General features: G+C 41.7%; 1 pseudogene; it reads right to left on the bottom strand.

The window, feature by feature from the left end:
• LOC104851374 overlaps positions 1-2,713 on the bottom strand; it is a 29,010-nt pseudogene extending 26,297 nt beyond the window's left edge.
• Positions 2,714-8,142: the final 5,429 nt, after the last annotated feature.

Here is an 8,142-nt window from a genome sequence, read left to right on the forward strand (position 1 = left end):
ATATATATATAAAGACTAATAATAGTATGTTATACTTCAATGGCAGCAACAGCTTTTCCAGGCTCTGCAGTCATCTGAACAAAATTATAGTCATTCAGCACATTCTGTTAAAAACAAAACAAAACAAAAAAACAAAGAAAAGAATAATATCCAGAATACAGCAAGGTTGTGTTGCTGTTGTGGTACCTGGGACCATTTTTATTTTATTAGCATCTTAATCATCATCTGGAAAGAGAACATTCTAGAGTAATATCATTAAATGTAGCTGTGATAAAGCACAGTTCCTACTATGTATCTTAAAGCAGGTACAAGATATTTTACATTCATAGAGGTATACCACCTCCTCTTAATGAGAAAACACTGATCCTCTAAAATAGAAAGGGAGAAAGCATGTGAGACCTAGAACATTCAGATATGGTCAAGTGTGTAAACACAGACATTAGTAACTGGGTCTCACTTGTTCCTGAGTCTAGACACCATGCCTAGTACTTAAGTCTTCTGTTTCAGTCCAAAAGCTGAGGAGAGTGGGAAATCTGTTTTCTTCACTGGCCTTGCCTGAAAGCCCTGACTCTTCACTTTGTTGCCTCTGTTCTCAGATTCAGTGGAACCACGCCCACCAGATGCTCAGGATCAGCACATCTACTCAGAACCCTTGCCTTGCAGAGAACAAGACTCTCTGATGTGCTGGATCTGGCACCAAAATTGAAATTTAACATAGTTTTTAGAGGCTGGATTGAAGAAAATGTAAAAATTCCAATCTGAGGTCAAGGAAAATTCCCACTCTTGCTGTTGATAAATTTAGTTAATTTTTCAGAATTTGTTGAATTATTGCCAGCATAATACATTCTGATGAAGAAAGTGTAGAAAACAAGTGAATGAGCCAAAAAGTGTCATAATTCTACATCTTGAAATTGGCTACCTCAAACTTGCCACAGCCAGTCTGTGTCTGAGAACCTCTGTCTCTAATATTTCAGTCACATCGACTTTCAGTGGAATTGGATCAATGAAAGCAACTCAGTGTTCCTCAGCTCCTGTGGTATCTCCTTCACTGTGTATCAGCTGCCAGACCATTCGCGAGTTACTCGATTCTCACCACTCAGAATTTGCTCTATCTTAAAATTTGTCCTCATTATTTTCATGGCCTACAGCTTTGTTGAAGAAGTTGAGGAAGGGTGGTGGGCTAATTTCTCTCTGAGAAATTTCTAGGTAGCCTGAAGGTGAAGGTCTTGGAGATAAATTGTTGTGGACTTTTAGACCACTCTACATTCAGAATTATGAGCAGATGACACTGCTGGTTTCTCCAGAAAAAATGCATCAGTATATTTGGATCCTGTATACTTTCCACAGAGAAAAAGCTTAGCTGCTTTCTTTGGCTAAAAATAACCAACAGATGCTTCCAATATCTTTTCATCACAGACCATAGAGGGATTCCTAAGAGCATGGGATGGCTCCTGAAAACAACAGTTCTGAAGATAGGATTTTGAGCAAAATTACAAAATTTTCTTCTGAGGACAGAACCCCAAGACACCATGTTAATGAATGTTTGACTAGATTCCTGGATCCTCGGTTTCCTGGCACAATGATCAAGCATCCAGGAACCCAGAAATTCTTTTGACCATGCTGCAATGTTGCTAGAGCCTGGAGCAACCTTGGTGTCTCCCATGTGGTACTGGCTTCACAGGAATTCAGAATGGAAGAGTCCCTCAGTCTTGGGGGTTCCTTCCTAGACTTCAGAACTAGATCCGTACCCCCTAGGAGTGTGCTTCTGAGAAGAGAGTGCCGGCAGTCTGGAGAGGTAACTGGGTGGATACATCTGAGCTCAGTGGAGACCAGTGAATAGGGAGAGCACCCACAAGTGGAATAAGAGAGAGAATTTACAGGGAATGACAGACTCAGCCCAAGAAAAAGCCCCTAAGAATATCAACTGCCAGCAATGCCCTAGGGATGAGACTGCCCGAGGAATGTGGAGCTTATATGTAGACATCCCTTGCTCAGGCCCTTGGATCTAGAGTATAGAATTATAGTTACCCTGCTGGGCTTGCTGCTGGCCTGGATCCCATTCCTTTCTCTTGCCCTCTCCCTTGCTGTTGAAATAGTTGTGTTTGCACTCTACTGGGTATTTCTGTTGATACTTAACTACACAGGTGCTAAGACGTAAGACTTTGCATTTAAGATTTTCTGCAATATAGTTTTTATTGGTAGAGGCTTATAGTTCCTATAATGTGCAATCATTTATTGGTTCAAAACATGTACATATAGTGCTTCTATCTTATTTTGTTCTCCTTTTCCTCATCTCTCAACTCTAGCCTACCTCCTCTCATTCCCCTTGTCCCATTTTCATTGTTGTTGATATTATTAATCTGAAATCTAAGAACAGAATGTTAGAAATGCTAAAGTTGTTAGCATTTTGGCTACTTTTAGAGGTGGACTAATGAGCATGTAGTCGTGGGCATGAGACTTTAGGTGCCAAGTGGTAGAAGTTCATGCTTTATGACACCATTCCCATTGAGCCTCAGGCACTCAAATTTGGAGCAACTGGAATGTGGTTGGATCATGATGACATTAAGTGACTCAATCTTAGGGGGCGGAATCTGGTCAAAACTGGGTCACTGTGGATGTCACCTGGTGATGCAGAAGGGCATATCTACCTTCCAGCTCCTTCCTTCATCGCTATCTGCGTCAAGGCCACCCTGTCCTCCCCAGACTTCTTCATCGTCAACTTCTACTTGATGCACTGCCAAACATGGGAGGACTGAAGCCTCAACAAACTGTGAGTCCCACAAACCTCTTTCTTCAGGTTGTAGGGGCTGGGTATTGAGTCTTAGCCACAATGAAAGTCGTTGACATTAATGCAATATATCTTTATATTCATATGTACAATTGATTCAATATCAAACAGCCTCCAATTTATGTTTTCTTTCCTGTGTGTTTCTCATTTTCAATGGTGTTAAAACTTCTCTTTTTCTGATTTCTCCTTTCTCTGTCCTACATATTCTCTGAAACAGCTTAAAACTTTTTGACCCTAATGAATTTCCTGAACATCCACTTTAATGAGAAAGCTCACAGTTGTTGTAGCTGTGGAAACGTTCACAAACATTCTGCCCTGTCAATCCTCTGTACAGTCAAAGTACTGGTCTTGGTCTGTGGCTGGGGAAGCAGAGGGAGGGATCTCCACTTTCACAACAGCACGTGGGATCTCATCATGGATCCTTATGTACCTGCAGTTTAAGTCAATACTCAGAATCCACTCAGTCTGTGTTCTGATTTCTCTCACATTACAGAAAGCTCTCCTGGGCAGCCTACTGGCCCTGGCCACCTTTATTGGCCTATGCAGATCCCTCTGTTTCAGCCTCCCTCAGGTCCAAGGAGAAGGAGATGCTCCTGCAGGTAAGTCTTCAGTTAGATGTCGATTATACTACTATTGCCTGGTAGACAGGACTTACTGTCAGGTGAAGGCTTTGAGACTATATAATAATTGAATTAGAAAAGAAACAGATGTGAAGTCAAATGGGTGTCTTCAATGTGGCCTGAATAAAAGGATGAAGTTCTCACTTCTGTCTGTCTGAAAAATGCCTGGAGAACTTTCGAAAAATTACCAAAATTCAACATTGTCTACATGAACCTGAAGAACAGTGACTGTATTCAGAACTAAGCATTAAGAACTGTCATATCTCTCCCATGAAATCTAGTTCCAGAACTATTGCTTAGTCCACAGATGCATTTAGACTTTGATATTCCTGCCAAACCTGAGGAGTCTTGTTCCTCTGTCAGCACTGCTCAGGGAAGCTGATGGCAGGGGTTAGAATTGTCTTTCAAGGCTGGCCCAGACAAGGCTGAATATGGGAATTGCAAGTGCATGAGAGCCCCAGGGTTCTCATCTCAGAGTTTCTGAACCGTGGTTGAACATGGGCCTCACTTCATGTGTGTTCAGAAATAATAGAAGTGTGGATCCACACACAGGAAACTTGATCTCTCAGTTTTTCTGTTGGAAATAGTATAAATTGTCTTGTTTCCTTATATGGTGCTTGAATTTTTGTGTTTCTGTGGATTGAATCTCTGCCTTTGCACAAAGAAAGTGAGTTTTTCCAAAGACCTGAGAGATTCAATGCACTTTTCCAGGTCCTAGAGATCTTCATTCCTCAGGTACATGAAGATTTGGGAGTAAAAGGCAAAGGAAGACAACCAAGAAGTCCAGAAATGAATCATTCCTGCAGTCCTGCTCCCTTGGGATCACATGCTGCCAAACTCAGATTAAAGGGCAGGGCCTTGATTACTCTGGAAATGCTCATTTTGAAGTAACATAGAGAAGGCTGTCACTTTTCTTTGGAAAACTTAACTTCATTGACTTCCCAAGCCTTACTTCAGCTGTTCTCAAATAGCGAAGCAGTGCCATAAAAGCCTTCTAAGGAGTCTATCATCTTATCATTAACATGCCTCAATGTCCACAAAGAAATGTTTCAGTGCATGATGATGGGACTCCAGTGACATTAGCATCTTGATGTTTTCCAGAATGTACATTTTTTTATGGACTGAAATACCCAATGAGCTAAACATGGACCATGGGGCCCTGTATAAATTGTACTTGCAATGAAAATGGAGTTACATGCGCTTGTAAGTACCATTTCCATAGTGGCATGTGAAAACCTCCGAGTTCCTAAACAACAGATTCCTCTGTTTGGTTTTAATTCATGTGTTTGGCATTTGTAGTAGTCATTCTTTTGCAGAGCAGCTTAAATTCACAGTAAAACTGAGCAGAACCTGCAGTTAAACATCTGTCCCTTTAGCAATATACACAGAATCCCAGATGGCCAACACTACCAGCGAATCATCCTTGTTTCAGCCATCAGAGCTAGTAGTCAGGAACATCAGGCAGACTCCAGAGTCTACGTGAGTGTTCTCGCTAGATGTGATTGGAGAGTTTGGTGTTCATTCCTGCATCTTGTGCTGATCAAGTGCATTTCGTCTTGGGATGCAACATCACAACCAGTCATTTTTACGGTACTCTTAACTTGCACATCTAGCCAGGGTTTTAGCTCAGTCGCACCATGCCTGCCTTGCAAGTGCAAGGTTCTTAGTTCAATCCCTAGGGTTTAAAAATAAAGCAACTTGCCCAATTATAGGTCAAAAATTTCCCTCTTTCCTTCCCTCATCTAGCTCCCTAGATCTTGACAACTATTGTCCTTTACGGATCTTATCACTGCTCTGTGAGAGTGGTATTCTTTCTTTAGGAAGCATTTGTGCTGTTTAGTGGACTTTAGTGACTTTATCATGCTGTCCTCAGGGTTTATCCATGCTGCAGTGTATGTGAGAATGTCCTTACACTTGTAAGACTTTAACACTGCACAGTACAGACAGATGGCCTTATGTAATCTATTCACCTGTGGATGGGAAATTGGCTTGCTTCTGCCTCAGTATTCAATTTCTTAATCTCTTCATTATATTTTTTTGAAATAAACCTCTCTCTTGGCGTCCTGAGGAAAAATGATTCTAAAAGTCATCAAAGGTTCTTGTAGATTTTCAGTGGATGAACACTGTAACCTAAAACTTGGAGGTTTGAAATAGCATGAGTGTGATACACAAACTCATAGAGATGGCGAGGCTAGTTTCAGCAGTGATCAGTTTTGTGCAGTGTCCTACACACCTTGTGTTATTTCAGGCCCATGTTGAAGTCAGGGGAGACACGGTTTCTGTAGTTGTTTTTCCCTGGGTTTCTATAGATGCCAAAGATGCAGCCCACGGGGAGTAGAGCACGGACACCTTCCAGCCACACTCAAAGGAAGAAGCCCACTTCCACCCCCAATTTCTCCGGGGCTTTAGGAAGACCTGGCTCATAGTAATTCCCAAGAATGGGAGTCATCCCTGTTTTCTGATTTGTTTTAGTTTTTGTTGGTGGAGATACACGAAGGTCTCTGTGCACTGCAGGCAGAAGTTCCAAGTCTAGGCCTTTAACTGGGTACCGACCCAAAAGGATCCTGTTTACTGATAGAAGCAATGTTGTGAAGTGGCATTTCCCACACTTGCCCTTAAATCTGAATGGAACCAAAGTCCTCAGAGAATCTCACGTCACGCCCATGAATGAGTCCAAGCAGATGACTAAGTAGAAACTCCTAAGTCTTACAGGATTTCAAATGTGTCAAAACTTCTCAGAAAGGCCCCTGAAGAAACTGGTGGTTATTGTGCAACACATGAAGAAGAGTATCTGATATCCAGGCTGTGGGAGGGATCTGCAGCAACCTCCCCTCACTGTAGTGTATCAACTCCATCTTAGCACTGAGGCTCTTGAAATTTGACCTTGTCATAGCAAATTGCAGTTGACCGTACAGTGTGGTCATGTTCCAACCATGATCTGCACTCCTTACCCTCTCCTCCCTAACTAGCAAGCATTTCTGCCTAGTTGCTAAATGTTCAGCAGTACTTCAGTGCTGCATCACACCAGAAGATCCGTAGGACTCTTTGGTTTTGTTCCAGAGAGTCAAGTAGAGAACAGCAAGTGCTGAACATGGCCATGAACTGAGAGGAGCCGGAATGCTGGAGTCTAGTGGACATGAGTTCGAACCTCCTTGCCTTCTTATACTAGCTGTGTGTTTCATGAGAGTTTGTCTCACTCACCCAAATTCACATTCCACGCTATCACTTGACAATTAAGAGATGGGATTGAGAAAGACATGACACTTTGCAGAAAACTTCTTTCACCTGGGAGGAATGAAACAGTTTCTTTACTTGTGGTCTTTGCTCCCAACCCTAGGACTGGGATAGGCTCTTTCAGGTTTGCAGGTGTGTTTTCTTGTGCGGTGCCATGGCACCCTTCCCACACAGTATGGTGAGCGAACTATCTAGGTTCATGAGCTCATCTGTGCACCTGTGAGAACCAGCTTCTCCTTCTCTTGAACTTTTCAATCTCCTACTTCTCTTATTGTCATGGGATCTTTCCTTCATTTTGATTATAGAAAAATTCTGACTGAACCTATCGTTACCTCTGCAAGGCAATGATCAGATGTCCAGATGGTCATTACCTGAAGGCCCAGGAGTATCCTCCCTGGGCATGGGAGAGAAGTGTCTGTCCTCTTTTGTGCATGGCACCTGCCCCACTGAACCCCAGCTTCCAGACTAGAGTGAGGGCAGCACAGAACAAAGATAATCTAGCATTCAAATCAGGATGTTTATCGTATGCTGTGTGTGATGGCCCCTGAGTGTCTGTCAAATGTTTACATCACTTTGTGAAATCCGAGTGCAATGAATAATGTATCCTGTGCAGTCTGAGGAACTGTGTCCTGCACAGAGATGGCAGCTTTGTGCATATTCATTGCCTTCTACAGACATGTGAAGTATCAGATGGGCTTCAATAATCACTGTGATCACTGTTTAAGTTCTAATTATTTTCCAAAGAAAAACAGAATTATCACTATATGACCCTGGTCATATCATTGCTTAATCATCCTATTTAGGCCCTAAATTTTTATACTATTTTGTTGTTTGATTTTGAAATCCTTTCCTAAAATCATAGGGTTCCTTATACTCTGTCAATTTACTTCCCTTGGCTGCTATACAAGGGAGAGCCCACTTCCTGCGTGCTAAGTTTTATTTCTCAACACCACAAGGTCATTGGCACTGCACACTTGGCTGCATGGCCCAATTTTGAATGCCTGCTTTTTTATGTATATAGACAATGACAGCCAGAGCAACACAGAGGTTAGTTTCCACTTTATCTTCCTACCTAAGGTTTTACATGTATTAGAATTGGTGGACCATATACAACTCTTGATTTAACATTTAGGGAAGGCTTGGTGGATGGTCCTCCCTGGCTGCATCATTTCTCCTTTACACATGACCACAACTTCTATACATTTAAAAATATTTGCAAAACATTTTAATGTGTATCATAAAAACCAACTTAATTTTATAAATACTGCCAAATATAACAAATACATTTACCTTACTTATGCTTCCAGCATCTACAGGAAAACATCATATTTTTCCCTACCTATCTTTCCCCTACCACTCTGACTTCCAGGGTGTAATGTGACATTGCAGAAATTAGACTTAAGGTGTGATGACAAGATCAGAACAGTTGTGCTGCTCATCACCTCTGATATCAATTTTGTGTTAGGAGTACATACTGCATGTATATGTAACTATTTTTTT

Source organism: Fukomys damarensis, unplaced genomic scaffold, assembly GCF_012274545.1.
Source record: "Fukomys damarensis isolate Sample0158 unplaced genomic scaffold, DMR_v1.0_HiC HiC_scaffold_37, whole genome shotgun sequence".
Taxonomy (NCBI): Eukaryota; Metazoa; Chordata; class Mammalia; order Rodentia; family Bathyergidae; genus Fukomys; species Fukomys damarensis.